Below are 18,517 nucleotides of genomic sequence, written 5' to 3'. Positions count from 1 at the left end.
GCCCTTGAGTTAGGGATTATGAGGCGCAGCAGATGGGTACCTCGTCGAGGTGGCAGATCTGGCATTCGAATTGAAAATGAAAGGGCGGAGCCGCATCCTGTCGCTCCAATGGCTGCTATGCCACCCTCTTCCTCCAGCTCTGAGCAGGAGTTTCTAGTGATGCAGGACTCATACCAGATATTCCGCCTCAGAATTCCTGGAAGGCTCATGCAATCTGATGTAATTGTTAATTTTTCGGTTTATCTCTCAGAGGCGACTCCTGAAGATCACTCCTCGTCTTCCCCTGTCTCTGCAAGCATTCAGAGTAGTGATATTCTTCTCGGGGACATGGAAGGCAGAGTTTATCGCATGCCCTGTCATCTCGCTGCTGAGGAGCAAATTCTTCAGCCTCAGCACGCTCCGCTCCAGGAAAATTTGGCCCAAGCCGAGTCCGTGCAGGAAGTTCTGCCTCCGTTTAATTGCCCTCAGGACAGAGCTGGTGGTCGTGACTCAATTCAACCTGATCGGGATGCGCAGCTTCAACTTGACGAGGAAATGGTTATATGGCTTGACTCGCCTCCGGCGTCGCCCAGCCACCCTTCCTAAAGTCTCCTCGGAAGCTCACTTCAAGGTTCTGGCTCATATGATCCATGTCTTTGTCGATTGGCTTTTTGGGCATTGTCAGTAATACTTCTCAGCCTCCTCATGGCATCTTGTTTTTTGTCAATCCAGTAAATGTGTCACGGGTTAGAGTCAATGGGACTCACAAAATTTGTAGTTTGTCTGTTGTCCAGGGTCCTCAAAAAGTCTGTTGTCCAGGGTCCTCAAATGGACAAATTTTTGTAATTCGGTCGCAGTGGATAGATAGTATGTTTCAGGTGTTATAGTTAGAGGGCTGGCCACGGCCCCCTCGGCTGATGTAAACCATGTACATATTTTCCTTTTTCTTAATATAGAAGTAGACCTTACTTAGAAAAAAAAAGAATAAGAAAATATGATATATTTGAATACGAGTATGATAAAAAAATCATTTTAAGGAACACATGATATATTTGAGTAAGAGTATTATGCATAATTTATTCAAATTATAAAAAAAATTCAAAATAATAATTTAGGAAAACATGGTATATGTAGAAGATTGAATAAAACAAACCGAATTATATAGTTCTCTTAGTATCAAACTATAAACAAACTGAAGTATATGGTTATCTTAGTATCAAACTATGTACTTTATTTTGGTTAACCATTAAACAAAGTTTTAATGACAACAAAGCAAAGTACTTTAATTAGATAACTAAACTTTTGTTGAAGGCAAATCAAAGTATTTTAAATTGATGAAAACAAACCAAAGTAATATATATATATATATATATATATATATATATATATATATATATATATATAAAGGTGTGATATTTTTAAAATATAAATAGATATGGGCGTGATATTTTTCAAAAATAAAAATAAAGTGGATTCTCAGTTTGCAGAATTGTTCCAAAGAGCATGCAATGAGCTATGTCCATTCTATTGATTCATTTTCAAATGTGCAATCATTTATGATGCATTAATGAACTTTCATTTGGTGGGTTGCATCCATGAATTATTTTGTTGTTTTTGCAAATAGGATTGGACTCACATTTGTTCTTGTTGCTAGGAATCTTCAACCTCCTCAAGAGAATGTGTGTAGTATTTCCTTTTTCACCCATTTAACCAAGGGAGAACTTCCTATAAAAGCATACATAGTGTAGGAGCTTGCAGAGATGGCAATTAGGTTCATTCCCTTCTTATCTGTGGTACTAAGAATCTTCAACCTCCTCAAGAGAGTGTGTGTAGTATTTCCTTTTTCATTCATTTAACCAAGGGAGAACTTCCCATCAAAGCATATATAGTATGGGAGTCCGCAGAGGTGGAAATTAAGTTCATTTGTTTTTCTTTTTGAAACCTTAAATACTATTTTCAAATTGTCATATCAATCAAACTTTTATAACATTTTTTTAAAATGGTATTTAATATCCATATTGTTTAATATTGTATGATAATAACTTATATTACATTCTTTACGATCAATTTATTATAATAATAACTCAAAGAGAATATTATATCATGTTTCATAACTCTCTCCTTTCTTATCACACTTATGTATAAGATATTATAACAAGTTTTATTATGTAAGTATTTTTAAAATGCAAATTTAATCTTTGGCCAACAATGTACAATCATCTCCCGAAACAACAAAGATTGGAATGCTCTGCCCACGCATTGAATTCACTTTGTATAACTTGAATGCTAGACCTTTGAAGGCCCCATGTTGACTTTCTTTTGAATACTTCAAATTTGACCTGGAATGAACGAATGAATGAGGGGCAATGACGAAGATGATTTGTAGCTCCAACAACGTCATCAATCAGTGAACCAACTGGGCATTCATTCAGTCACAACCTAGCGAGACACATTGTTTCTTCTCGTTTGGCTCATTTTTCGTGGTCCCAACCAACCGACATAGTTTATTTAAGAGTTTCATTTCAATAGTTCCCGTAGCTTGTGAGGTTGCGAAAATAACAGTGAGGTTAGCGATAACAGTCGTTGGTAGGTCGAGTGATAACAGTGTGGCAATGTTGCTTTTGCGTCATTTCCTTTGATTGCTAGTCATCTCCCCTGCTAGGGCACTGGTTCTCAGCGTCCCCGATAATGCACTCATTGGTGGATCTCCTCTCCGCCCCTGCATTCCCTTGATTTTAGCCGCGAGATGTGTACCAAATGGCCAACACCAAGACTAATATCCAACAATGAGTAAACTAGACATACCAAAAATTTACGATTTTAAAAGAGTTGAGACTCCACTCCACTCCTACTACTCGACCCTCATCACAATGAGCCAAACATGTGCCATAGGATCGCTACTCATACCTACCTAGAGGTATTGTTTCGTGGCTGGCTTAGCGTTTCTTTTGCGTCATTTCCTTTGATTGCTAGTCATCTCCCCCGCTAGGGCACTACTTCTCAACTTCCCCGATAGGGCACTCATCGTTGTATCTCCTCTTTGCGCTTGCAGCCACTTGATTTCAGCTGCGAGATGTGTACCAAATGGCGCCTCGCAACCGCCAATTAGTGGCCCCATTTCATCCAATGGATATGTGTCAATTAGCATGCCTTGGATGGCCTTGTTTCAGCCAATGGCCCTGTGCCAAGTGGCATGTCCTCAATGGCCCAATTTTATCCAATGGGTATCTGCCAAGTGTCACATCCTCCGTGGCCAGGTTTTAGCCAACGAGTATGTGCCAAGTGTCGAACTATGGTTGGGCGGCTCTGCAAATTTATATTAATAATTTACATTGATGAATGATAATAATAAAATTATAAAGTAACACTATGGTGCAAAAATATCCATATAAATATAATATTGCATATATTTTGTAAAAAAATAATAAAATATTATATATTGCTTAAACATATAAATATTAATAGAATATTATATATTATGTGAAAATATAAATATAATTAAACTTTAATGGTTTAAATTTAAAGCTCCATTACAAGTTGGTTATTTATTGTGACTATCCATCATCCAAATTACCTCATACATAATAAATGTCCAATTGTATTAACTCTTTTTACAATGTATAAACTATTCACTAAACATAAATTGGTTTTTATATTTATGTTCAATGGTTTGTGTGGAAAGAGTCATGTTGTGAAATTATATTTTCATGCTACATTTATACAATCACATGTATTATTAACAATATTAACAAGATTTTAGTTAAGAATTGATTTTATTATATGTTTTTGTATATTTAAAGATTTTATAATAACCATTTTTTATAATAACTTTTTTTTACGCATTTTATTATCAAAAACACATTTACATAAAATATATTTATTTTTAATTATAATTTATTTATAAATTATAATTAATGATTATTAAATTATAAATAATAAAATTTTATCAAAATTATAAATATTTAAAAATATTTATTTAATTTATTTAATAAATTATATATATTTATGAAATAAAAATTAATTAATGCAGGTGGGATTTAATTTTTATTGGATTTCAAATCCAACTCCTATAAAAATAAAATAAAAAGAAAAACATCTAAGAACTATCTCTCCAGACAAAATAAATTAAGCTATCTCAAAAAGTCTCTCTAAGCTGGATCAAACCTGTGGAGAAATCCAGATTTAAATTAGTTTCCCCATTAAACAGAAAATTCCAACCCAAACTTTACATAATAAACAATTAAAAATCCATCACCACCACTATCACCGTTTAAATTCAATGTGAAATATTTTCGTTCACCTTAATTTTTTCTGTTTGTTGTTTGTTTCATGCCAAACAAACAACGAACAAAAAGACAGATTCCATCCCGGCAATTTATCTGCCTATGTGCCAATTCTCAGCTATGGATAGGTAAGGCAGGCCTCCATTATTGTTTGCTTGGCAACTAATACTAAATACAGGAATGGTAAAATTTTCATATTATTTTCTGTTTCAAACGAGTCCGGGGATTACATTTTCCTTATGGTTATATATTTACATTTAAGTGTATAATTTAATGTCAAAGGTAACTAATGTTGATTGAGATTGAGCCATGGGTAAGGTGGATAATAATTTGGTTCTTGTCAAATACCCATGAAATCTTTTTATCTTGTTTTTGCAAACATGGAGAATGTGGAGATTTCACTCGATCCCAATTTGATGCCATGTTTTTCTTTGGGAGAATATGTGTTCCTCTGCACCCAATGAAATCAATGCCTCGCCAGTCGCACCCAATGGACAAAGTGGAATACAGATGCAATTATGCTCTTCGTCCGGAAAATCCTGAGCAAGTGTCTCAAAAATTGCCTCTCTTGCTTTCTGCGATCTTTTGCTCACGCTCTGTCATTATCTTCTGTCCAAACTCGGAGTCACCCCAGTCATTTTATTATTTCCAAATTCATCCTTCGAATATAGCGGGAGCTGCTTGCAGCCATGGCAGCCCAATTGCTGTCCTAAATCGTCTGAGCAGGCCGACCCGCAGGCTCCCTGATACCCCAATTTTGCTGAGTTCCGGCAATCCCTGTGTGATGAATGCATTGAAATGCTGGCAGTCAGGAGCGTTTTGAAAATAGCAAACAACGTGTTTATATTTGATGGCTCGTCCAGGATTGGCAGAGCGTTCAAATTCCATGGAATGCTTACCCTAGCATATTACTTACGAGCATGCCATCCTCAAACAGCACCTTACCTTGCCCGGTGCGGGACAAGTAAGAAATTCCTCTCCTTATCAGTCGAGCCCCCTGTCGGGTCCTTGCACTAGGAAGCGCAAGCCCCTCCGGGTCCTTACTTTTATCCTCTTCCCTGGGCATGGTGGTAGTTAGTTATATATGAGCATGTGGTAGTTTAGGTTCAGTCAGTTCCTTGCACTAGGAAGCGCAAGCCCCTCCGGGACCTTGCTTTCCTAACGTCAAGCAAGCACTACGTTCCTTGCCGAAGTACTTATCGATTCCTTACGGGGCTTTGGTCAAGCAAGCGGCTTCGCACCTTGCCCGGTGCGGACAAGCAGGTAAACCTCCTTGCTTGATTCTTCCCCCAGGAATCGAACTTGCGTTTATGGTTTCCAGCAGAAAAGTACTCTTCAATGGCGTACGACCGATAAGCTATTGAATGATAGCTCATCTGATGATAGCTCATCTGCCAAGTGGCACTCATCTGTTAGTATGTGATTTATTTCACTACTTTCAATTCTACCTCTTCATTTTTTTGATTACCTCTCATCTGCTAGTCTGGGTTTATTCCCGTACTACTACACGACTGGGCCCACAATTTTTTTTAATTCTATTAGTTTCTCATTGTTTCTATTGATTTCCTCCCTAAGCCTCTGTGTACTCCATCGTTCTTGTGTCATTGGAATGTCCATACTTTCACCCATCACTATGCATGCATGCCTACATCTTTATGATCTTGCTAGCTTCCCCATAGTGGTCCAAGATCATGCTCTGATACCATTGGAGTTTGTTTATTGTTGTCCTTTCCTTATGCATGTCTCTGTTATTTGCTGTAAATTTCAAAGGTTTGAGAATAATAAAATATTTTTTAGGGTTGAGAATTATCATAGTAATTTATATATTTTTGATAATTTTTTCTAATTTATATTGATAAAATAGTAAAATTGAAATTTTGATTATTTTTTAAATTTAAAGTTTTGATTATTTTTTAAAAGAATTTTATTTTTTATGATTAAAATTTAATATATTGTTGTTTTAGGGGGCATTTCAATTGGTGATCTAATTAATGTGAAATCTCTGAAAACTAAGAGATCCAAGGTTCAAATCCCCTAGTTGTGACCAGATTTAGGAGAGGAAGTTTAGGAGAGGAAGATAGGTCGTAGAGCCCCATAAGTTTACAGTGGGATATGAGTTACTATATGGAGAACAAGAAAATAAAATTTTATGATAGTTTTTTCTAATTTATATTGATAAAATATTAAAATTAAATTTTTGATTATTTTTAGATTGTTTTTTAAAGAATTTTACTTTTTATAATTAAAATTTAATATATTGTTGTTTTAGGGGTAGTTCAATTGGTGATCGAATTAATGTGCAAATTGAGAGATCCCAAATTCCCATAAGTTTACTAGTAGCTACATTTTAGCTGTTTACTAGTAGCTACTTGTCAAAATTGAGAGATCCAAGATTCAAATCCCCCTATTGTGATCCAATTTAGGAGAGGAAGGTAGGCAGTAAAGCCCCATAAGTTTACTAGTAGCTACATGTGAAAAGTTTACTAGTAACCACTTGTCAGACAAGCTTCTAGGATACAAGTTCCTATCTAAAGAACACTAAAATAATTTTTTATGATAATTTTTTTAATTTATATTGATAAAATATTAAAACTATTTTTTTGATTATTTTTAGATTATTTAAAAATAATTTTACTTTTTATAATTAAAATTTAATATATCATTGTTTTAAGGGGGATACAACTTTGATTGCAAACAACAGGGATATTTACCTCCGATTCACCCGTTCCTCAAAAAAATGTCGTTTAGGGCCTCAAAACTTCTCTAGAAGTTTAGGACCCGAAAACTACCAGAAATATAAAACTGCTGAAATAAGAAATTATGCTGGAAATTAATAAAATGAAAGGAAAAAGTGTTGGGGGTTCAAACATAATAGGAAGGTGGCCACCAATATGCACCTGGATCAGTCCTCCCCTCTTAGGAAGCAATGGTCCCCATTATGTTGAGCGCCTCCATGAGATGGGGAAACTTCTGCTGAACTTGGTCCTTGGTGAACCACTTTCCTTGGTGCAGGAGCTGGTAAGCTTTGACAACTCGATACAGTTGGAGAGTGTTATTAGATTGTGTGTCCATGATCTGATCAGTTGAGGCCTGTTCATTACAATCTGGTTTGAGCTCTGTTGGGGTTACCTTCTTAGCAATGTCTGATATGTTCAAAAATGGTGGAAACTATGGTTGAAGAGAGTCCATATTGAATACCGGGTGCAAGCCAGGGAATGGGGGAATACTTAGCTCGAAAGCATTGTCACCCACAACCTTGGTGATGGTGTAAGGCCCATGTTAGAGTGGTTGAAGCTTTTGATGGGCTCCGGTAAGACATTCATTCTACAAATGCAACCAAACTTTGTTTCCTACTTGAAACTTATGTAGCATATGATGTTGATCATGAACTTGTTTGTACCTGGCATTAGATTTATCTAGGATATCATGAACTTGTTGACAAATGTGCTGAATGCATTCAAAAAACGTGGTGGCTTTATTGGCTTCGCACTGAACATACACAAATTTTGCCTATGTGGTCGCAACAGCCATTACAACATCAATGCAACACAATGGTTGAAATCACAGGGCCACTTGATAGTTGAGCTATGGAGAGCTCCGTTATAGAGGTGTTGCACATAGGGAAGACTCTCATCCCATTGTTGAAAAGTGTGCAACAAGAAATGCTTGTTGAGAGTGCAACAAGATGATGGAGCTTAGTGAAAAGAGTTGCCTTCACTAAGTGGGCCCGCAGGATATTTTTGGCGCAAATCTATTTTTAGACTATGTCTATTTTTAGACATATGGATCATGTCTATGGATTGCAGGTTGCTGTTTATGGATGATTGGTCAAGTTGGGAAAAATAGATGGACTTCTATTTTTGATCAAAGTGTGAGTGATCAAAGTCTATTTTTTGACTGGCTGTCAAAAATAGAAAAGTCAAATATTATTGTCTCATAATAATATTTGGACTATAAACTTGATCTTATTCTCTTGGAGCACTTCAGGATGAGCTACGGATGTGGTACATGCAGATCCCAGAGGGAAATACGTGGTTACCTATGGGATGACTAATATTTGCATGCAGGACTTCAGTTAGAACTCAAGTGAGTTGAGTTTAGTGGACTGGAGGTGCAGTTGATGGAGTTGTGTTCAGTTTAGCTTTGTTAAACTGGTTGTATTTAGTCTAACTGATCAATAGACTAGAGATGAGCTGGGTGAATTAGTTATTACTTAATTCACAAGTTATTAACTCATAATACAACTATAGAATACATTAGTTAACTCAGTTGCATGTCAGTGCATGTTCAGTTTAGCAGGGACAGGTGTTAGAGAATCAGATTGCTATCAGTTGTGACTATAGTTGTGCACCAGATCTTGCACAATCAAGGGATTGAGTATGCCAATGAGTTTGCTCACGTGTTTGCCCAGTATTGTAGCCTTTGCTCACGTCCAACAAAGTGTGAGTGATTATTTTGAGGTGAAATACGAGTTTGGGAAGCCATTCTCATCAGTTCTTGAGCAGGTATTGAGCTGTGGAGGCAGGCAAGCAGCGGGGTAGATTTGGAGATCAGATCTGAGCTGTATTGTGTGTAACAGGTGGAGCTGGTACTGGATTGCTTGTGATAAGCATTGTACTTTGTAATGTTACATGTTCTCAATCAATATAATATACAGATAGTGTGGGGTTTTTAGCGAGATGCTTTCCCCGGGATACATACTGTGTTTATGAGTTTGATTGATGCTTCTATGTGTGCCTGTGAATGTTTCTGATTCTGTAAATTGATGATCAACGTAGAGGAGATTATGTATTATACATGTTCCGCTTATAATTGTATGATCAGGATAATCTCTGTGAATATGTGTCATATTATTCAAAATTTCTACACCCATGATCATGGATTCTTGGAGTTGTACATGTGTAGTATGTGCAATATCATCCTATTGATACCCTCTATTTAGCCATCATTCTAAGGATGGAATAGAGTTGACTTGCTGATCTTAGTGTCCAATAATGACTAGAGGCTTGACCAGAATGCACTCAGGTACCTGCTATGTCAAACTGATATAACATTCTATGGAATCCCAAAATGTACCCACACTCGTTCGAAGAACAATGCAGAAGTGTCTTTTGCTATGATACTCTTCTTACAAGCAGTCAATATAGCCATCTTAGAAAATCTATCAATGACCGGAAATACATAGTCGTTACCATGCTTGATAAAATGAAGGCCAGACATATAGTCCATGGAGATGGATTCCCAAGGCTCATTAGGAGTAGGCAGAGGAGTGCACATACCTTGCTTCCTAATGGTTGTCTTGGCGATGGCATAGGCAATGCAAGATCTAATATGTTTTGCAACATCTTGTCAGAGTTTTTTCCAATAAAAATCAGGCAACGTCCTTAGTGGCAGACATTCAACCAACGACTATCTACCAAGTGGTGCCTCCTTAGTGGCTGAGAGTCACCCAACGATTATTTGCCAAGTGGCGCTCCTCAGTGGCTAGACTTTAGCCAACAGATGAGCGCCAAGCGACATTTCCTTCGTGGCCCAATTTCAACCAACAGATTTGTGCCAAGTGGCACATCCTCAATGGCCATATTTCAGCCAATGATTTTCTGCCAAGTGGCATGTCCTCAATGGCCATATTTCAGCCAATGGATGGCTACCAAGTGGCTCTGCAATTTTCCGTTTGATTTTTCCAGCGACATTTTACAACTGTCAAAATTCTGACCCGCTAGATTTATAAAGGGTTGGTAAGTGAGCGATGGTTGTCATGTGGGATATTTCCTCATGTAAATTTCATGTTGTGCTCAAGTTACTATCTATTAACTTATCACTTAATGCAATTTACTGACACTATATATATATACAAGAGTTTGATGTACCATTGTGTAAATGGTGCGGTCTATACGCGAGCGAAAGCCCCATGAATTTGGCATAATGTCATGCCATATAATGCGATTCACAGACCACCATCCCAACTTCTACCTTCACTCGCTCCCTCGGCTTTCTTTCTCTCTATCTTTAATTCATATTTTTGATCTACTTGTATCTCCTGCTTTGGAGGTTCTAAAACTTGGAATGGTTGGAAGATGAGAAGCCATGAAACCTTTATTAGACGTTGTGCAACTATCAGGTGAGTAATATGCCCTATGAAAAGATATAACCAATCTAGAGAGTAAACACCCATAAAATACTACTCATATAACCGCTATATTATTAAGTTATCCTTTTTTCTTGTCCCGGTAATTATTCAACCTGCTCCATTATGGCGGGTTGTTTAAAGCAACCATTTACTAGTGGGCGACCTTTAAATATTTCTAGTATGCATACCAATTCAGTATTGGGTTTACAAGGGTGAAAGGCACACATTATTGTCCCTAGAACCAGTTTAAATATACATTTTATTAAAAATAATAAACAACTCAATTAATTATAGAGATGGTCATTTATTTTCATTCAAATATCAACGCTTAACATATATAAAACATAATTTTTTCAATCACATAATTTCATGGCTCTAGACTTAAAAATCATTTAAATCCAATTTCATGACTTATAAAACACTATACTACTTATTTTGTCTTTTATTTTTCCCTATGGGCTAAATTTTCTTAAAAGAATATTTCACAAATCATATGGTTTTGTACTTATAACTTGAGGCCATGCAAGATTTAGATAGGTTTCAAACCATAAGTGTATATTGTTGTTTCTTGTTTGTGTCTCTCATTATAGTTATTTATAAAGTTGTAAGAATTTGGCTAAACTTCAAATTATTTAAAAGTTGTAACAATCATAATTTTTTATTTTTTATTTTTGTATTATTATTTTGATGTAAAATGTATAGTTGTGATTTTTTTTTAATAATTACAATTATGATTATAACAAAATGCATATTTAAATTTAATAAACACATAACAATAATATTTATATACATTTAGTCTTGGTAGCTTGATTGGTTTAAAAATGAAGTGTTATGTATAAAAAAGTTCAAAATTCAAATCCTTGTGATCCACTTATGTCTGCCAAAGAAGCATACATAAGCACTTAATAGTTACAATAGTTGCACTAGGAGTTATAGTGAAATCGACTTTATATCACACAAGTTATTTGTAAAATCCTCTCATTAAAAAGAAGAAAGAAAAATTATATATACATTTAATTATTTTTAAAATAAAATAAAAATATTTTATATAAAAATTCATATTATAAATATTAATCATAAGCATAGTCTTAAAAAATATTTATTAATAAATGTTGTATTATTCCATATTTATTTACGTAGAATCCTCTAGTTAAAAAATATATACAATTAATTATTTTTAAAATAAAATAACAATTTTTTTTTAATATAAAATTACATATTATAAATATTAATCATAATCATGATCTTAAAAAATATTATTAAAAAATGTTGTATTATTCAATATTTATTTAAGTATTTTCAACTTTTCATTTTAAGGAAAGGAGGATGTCATCAACTCAATTTACTTTTTCCACTAAAAGTTAATGTGCTTTTCATGTTCCTTTAGAAAATTGTTGAAATATTTTTCAACATTTATAGTACACATCAACATTCATCTTATTGATTTTGAAAAGTTATTTTAATATTAAATACATAAAACAATGACATTAAATACATGTAACAATGAGACTAAATTACATATAACAATGAGATTTAAAACATATTAAGTACTAACTATGTAACAATAAAACATACATTCATCTGACCAAGTACTAACTATGCAACAATGAGATTTAAAACATATTTTCACAAATAAAAACTATGCTTTGATTAATTTTAACAAGGTTAAGTTATGTTGGAGTCTTTACCAAGGTGGATGGGTGTATGTTAATAAACCATATAAGAATAGCATGAAAGGTTGGTAGTTAATGACATGTATCTGAAGTTAAGTATAGTTTATTGTTTTAAAAATATCGCATTTCTAAATACAATAAATAAAAATTTAGTGAAAGATTGTCTATTCCTTGTAATCAATAAGGTTTGTAGAAATCTTTCTATAAAACATTTTTAAATACCAAATAGATTTGTTATAACTAAATATATCTCAAAAATTTGCACAACTCTAAATTTACATACTATTTATGTGATAATTTTATTCACCAAACATATTTCTCATAACTTTAAATCCTTCAAACGTTGATAATATCAATGTTTATGATTATGGCAAGTATACATTGCATGATTTCCCATTTAAGTCACTACATTTGCATTGCCAGACATCAACCAACGAGTGTGTGCCAAGTGGCAGCTAGTTAGTGGCCAGACTTCGACGAATGGATGTGCCCTAAGTGGCATTGCTCAGAGTGACGACATCAACCTTAGGCCAGATTTTGATCGATCGATCTCTATGAAGTGACACGACCTTAGGGGTCAAATTTCAACCGACCGATCTTTGCCAATATTTATTAATAGCCGTTGCATTATTTAATACTTATTTATGTATATTCAACCATTCACTTTAAGGAAAGGATGATATCATGACTCAATTTACCTTTTTCACTAAAGATTAATGTGTTTTTCTAGTTTCTATTATAAATACTAACCATAATCATCACCTTTACAAATATTTAATAACCTTTATTAATAAATGTCTCATTAAATATTTAGTATCTGCTTGTATATTCATCCTTTCAATTTAAAGAGAGGATTATTTTCCTTGAAGGTTAATCTGCTTTTCTTGTTATTTGAAAATTGTTGAAATAGTTTTCAACATTCATAGTACACATCAACATTTCTCTTGTTGAATTTGAAAATTTATTCTAATATTAAATATACTTTGATTTAATATTCAAAAGATCTTCATCAATACCAAGCACTAACTATATAGCAATGAGATTTAAAACATATTCTCAAAAATAAAAACAATTTTTGGATTAATTTAAACAAATCTATGTTACAGTGGAGTCCTTACCAAGGTGGATGGGTGTAGGTTAATAACCATATAAATAATAGCATGAAAGGTTAGTAGTTAAAAATATAAAGTTAAGTTAAGTTTATTGATTTAAAAACATCACATTTCCAAATATATTAAGTGAAAATTTTAATAAAATATCATCTCTTTCTTGTAATCAATAAGGATTGTAGAAATTTATCTAAAAGACATTTTTAAATACCAAATATATTTGATATAAATAGATATATCTCAAAAGTTTGCACAACTCTCTTTACAGACGGTTTATGTGATAATTTAAATCACCAAACATCTTTGTCATAAATTCAAACCCTTCAAACCTTGGTAATATCAATGTTTTTGATTTTGGCAAGTATACATTTCTGATTTTCCCATTGACATCACTATGTGTGCATTGGCCAAACATCATCCAACATGTGTGTGCCAAGTGGCAGCTAATCAATTGCCATATTTCAACCAATGGATGTGAACCAAGTGGTGTTGCTTAATGTGATGACTTCAACCTCGGTCCAAATTTCGATTGCCTGATCTCTACCAAGTGGATGCACCACTCAATCTTCTTAAAACAATATTTATTAATAAACCAATATTTAATAATGTTTCTTAATAAATGTTGCATTATTCAATATTTATATATGTATATTCATCCTCACTTAAGGCTAATGTTTTTTTCTTGTTTCTACTATAAATATTAACCATAATCATCATCTTTAAAAATATATATATAATAGCATTTATTAATAAATTATCATTAAATATTTAGTATACATGTGTATATTCATCCTTTCAATTTAAAGAGAGGATGATTTTCACTAAAGGTTTGTGCTTTTCTTATTTCTTAAAAAAAACTGTTGAAATAATTTTGAACATTCATGTTTAGTACACATCAACATTTGCCCCATATCTAGGTGTCACGTCAGCAGAGGGAAGCATTTACAACCTTAATGGTCTACGTACTCGTTCCATTCAATCCAAGGGAATGAAAACACCTTAGGCTCCCCCCCTGGCCTATCTATCACTCCAGCGTACACTACGATGGAACCCTCTCGTCCAAGCATTTATTTCCCTTCAGGCCGTTGTATACTCATAATATTATTGGATTATGGCTCACACACAAAGAATGTTAAGGGCACTAGTAGTAGGGATATCAACTGATAGAAGTGCCAGTTGTTAATAGTCGAAGGTAGCAGAAATCAAAATAATTGGTCACAACATTCCTTTGTAGCAACAATGGTAAAGGAACATGGAAGGCCTTGCAAGGGTTGCAAAGGCAGAGGCCAACCACCTCTCCCCCCTTGGTATAGTCAGGGAATAAAGCAATTCAATGAGAATATCCCCAGTTGTTACTACTACCGAGTAGTAGACATGGAATCCAAAGAGATGTGCATCACTATTGACAGTGCATAGGCTCATCACAATATTCTAGGTCTCCTCCTTCATGACCAGGAATATTCCACTGTTTTGTAGGAGTTATGTGTGTGGGATTTTAATTTTCACCTTTGACATGCGTTCGTTTCCTTGCAAGGCATTGTGAGTACCCTAGACCTCCAACTCCATAACACTTCATCCTCCACCAACTCATCTTCTCACAACCCATCATGAACACACTCAAAGCATTGAGTGCTGCTCCTCCTTCAGGCCTCAAGAGTAATGCAAAACAATGGAAAGCACCCCAACGGATCCTGGAGCATCAGGTTGCAAGGATGAAAAGACCAGAGGCCAAGGAAGCGTCACCCATTCTTAGCCAATTATGCATCAATTTTCCATGGAGATCTCCCCACCAAATCTGTGCCACAAGCCACCTAGACCCCTCAGCTAACTAAGCACCATGAGTTAGAAACACACAATAAGATGACTATGCATCCTTCACCAATCAAGAAACCTTTGTTGGACACGATGATTACTATCGTCTAATGCCCGTGGTTTGGGAAGACTCATTAGAGCTCAAGCATGATGTGGATAAATCCAGTAAGTAGTCCTTCGTATTGCTCAAGCCTCTCATATGCTTTAGGCCACTCTAGGGATTTTTCCCTCATTTTAATTTTATGCTTTAATTCTTTTTGTGTTGACAAACTTCTCAAGAGGAAGTCTGGTTTCCCTCACAAGGGTAGATGGTCCCGATTGCTTAATTTTTGCGATTTCCATACTTTTGGCTTCTAGTTTCTTTCTGTATATGGTTGACTATGTTGAAAATGCAACAACAAAATCTCAGTTTGACTTTACCTTGGTTAAACTAGAGAAAATTCAAATTTTGACATCAACATAAATCTTGGAGGTAGTTAACTGAGGTGACATGGCACTTGTCACTCAGTTAATTCGGTTAATTCAAGTTGGGGAAACTTGAGTTCAGTTCAATATGATTGATTTCTAATTTGTAGCAATCTATTTCAATTAAAGTGAGTTATGGTCAGTTAAACTAGTTCTAACTATTGGAGGAACTAGTGGAAGGTCAAGTTGCGTAGTATGACTTCAGTCATGCTCAATGATCAACCAAGTAACTAATCAATCAACCCGAAATAATTGATGCATGCAGAGAATTCAATTTACCTAATTGAGATGGAGATTCCAAGGCATTGTACTATCATTTCTAGACTATTTTGAAGTGTACAAGTGGTGCATGCAGTCAGAGGATGAGCCTAAAGGAATTGCAAAATCCAATTGAGGGGATTTCCTAATAAATAGGGGCTTAATTACTCAAGGAACAACACAAGTAAATATGAGCTTGGAGGGCTTGAAAATTGGCTAAGTGTTGGCCAGAGTTATTCAGACATGTAGAGGGATAGACTATACACTTGAAAGTTGTGCTCATGCTTGAGTAGCATATGTATTTCATATCTATTCTTTGATTAATGCAGTACATATAGGAAGGGGTTTTGAGCAATTGCTTTCCGCTAGATAAATATTTGTGTATGTGTGATAATTATTCTTACATGTTTATGATTTGTGTTCTCGATCGTGAATTTAATTTTGCAGATGAGTAGAGTAGATTTGAGTCTTGTGTTTTAGTAAATTTCATGAGAAATTTCAGATCTACACAATAATTTCTACATGGTATCAGAGCAAGATTCATAGTAGAGCAGAAATTTTGAAGTTGTTATTGCAGGAGGATCAAATTTGTAGGATCAATTCTTCAAAGCTAGAAGGATGGATTTCTATGGACTAAGACTCGAGTATGCCCTTGAGGGAAGCTCAAATTATGTTGCTTGGAAGGACTGCATGGAGGTAGTGTTGGAAGATAATGGGTTGAAGGAATTTGTTGATAATGACATCCTGAAACCAACAACAACTGAGACTCAGACTCTAGCAGAATGGAAGAAGTTTGTAGCCAAGACGATGAGAATCATATTGAAGGGAGTATGAGATCATATTGTCTCAAATATCCACGAGAAAGAGACTATGTATGTAATGTGGCAAGCAATGACAGATTTGTTCCAGAACAATAGTGACCACAAGAAGTTGGCACTCAAGGATAAACTTTGAAATATCAAGATGCAGAAGAACGACACCATTCCATAGTACCTAAGCAGGTTCACACAATGTCATGATGAATTTGGTAGTGTTGGTGTTACTATTGTAGAAGATGATCTGGTAAGCCTAGCCCTTATAGGCCCTCCCAAGTGCTAGCACAACTACCAATATTTGGTGAATGGGAGGGAGAAACTACCAAATTGGGAACCCCTATGGTCCAATTTGGTACATGAGGAAATAAGACAGAATACCAGAGATGAGACTTCATCCAAATGTGAAGATGAAGAAAATTGTGCCTTGGCTGGAAAGGAAAAGAAGGGAAAAGGGAAGATATTCCAATCCAAAGCAGAATCTAGTTAAGGGAGAAGTACACAAAAGCCACTTTCCATGATTGGGAAAACAATGCACATGAAATCCTTGAAAGCATCCACTTTGATGTCTGTGGACCTTTCTCGATAGCCTTCACTATCAGGCACAAATATCATGTTATCTTTGTAGATGATTTCTCACAGAAGTGCTGGATATTCTTCATGCAGAATAAATATGAGACATTCTCCAAGTTTGTTGAATTCAAGGAATTGGTTGAGAAGGAAAGTGACAAGAAGGTGAAGGCTCTTAGGAGCGACAATGGAGGTGAGTACGTGTTGAATGAGTTTAAAAATTTGTGTTCAAAGGAAGGAATTCAATGGGGTTTGACAACATCCCATAACCCATAACATAATGGGGTGGTTGAGAGGAAGAACTGTAGTACTGTAGGAGAAGCAAGGGTGATGTTGCATGACCAAGGCCTACCTCTGCAATTATGGGCTAAAGCATGAAACAACATGGTCCATTTGTAGAACAAGAGTCGTCATTGGATTCTTGGCATGAGTACACCGGAGGAATATTTCTCGGGAAGGAAGCTAGATGTGTTGCAGTTCAGGATTTTTGGAGCATCAGTTTACTACCATGTCTCCAAAGGATCAAGGAAGAAGCAAGATTCGATAATAAAGTTGGGGGTATTTGTGGGGTACACAGAAACTCCTCACAACTACCGTGTGTACTTTCCATCCCTCGAAATGGAAACTGTACGAAGGGATGTAAAATTTGATGAGGAGAAGGAAATGAGACGTTCTCTTGAGAGGGAGCTTCAATTGCAACCATATTAAGAGATTTTGGGTCCAAAATAAGAACCTCAGGAAGTTGTGGAGCAACCAAAAGTTGAGGAGCAGAGAGTGGAGACAACCACTCAAGTAGAAACATATAGATAAGGAAGGAAAATAACCAGGGAAGATGAGATATTATTGCATGATGTTAGAGAGAATGTGGGAGCACCCACTTCACAGTGCAGGGGTCACCTGATTGGTACATTGACTACATGGCTCTGATGACTAAGCTTGTAGAGATTGAGCCATCCTATTTCGAGGAAGCAGTAGAGAATCCTGTATGGGTTGATGCAATGGTAGAGGAATATGATTCCATTGTCAAAAGAAATGTTTGGGAAGTGGTCCCAAGACCAACAGATAAATAAGTGGTGGGTTCGAGATGGATCTTCAAGGTAAAGCATGCAACATACATAAGCATAGAGAAGTACAGGGCCAGATTTGTGGAAAAGGGATTCTCTCAAGTTGAGGGAATTGACTATGAGGATACCTTTGGTCCAATAGCAAGGTACTCATCCATTAGATCAATTCTAGCACTGGATGCACATATGGGGTGGAAGATCCACTAGATGGGTGTAAAGACAACATTCATCAATGGATTTATTGAGGAGGAGGTGTACATTGAGCAACCATAAGGTTTTGAGACCTTTGGTCGAGAGTCACATGTGTGCAGATCAAGTGAGTGTTGTATGGACTCAAGCAAGCACCCCATGCTTGGTAGACC

The sequence above is a fragment of the Pinus tabuliformis genome, chromosome 8, assembly GCF_031772625.1.
Source record: "Pinus tabuliformis cultivar Carrire ecotype Pingquan chromosome 8, CPIR1, whole genome shotgun sequence".
NCBI lineage: Eukaryota > Viridiplantae > Streptophyta > Pinopsida > Pinales > Pinaceae > Pinus > Pinus tabuliformis.
This window is presented reverse-complemented; position numbering follows the sequence as displayed.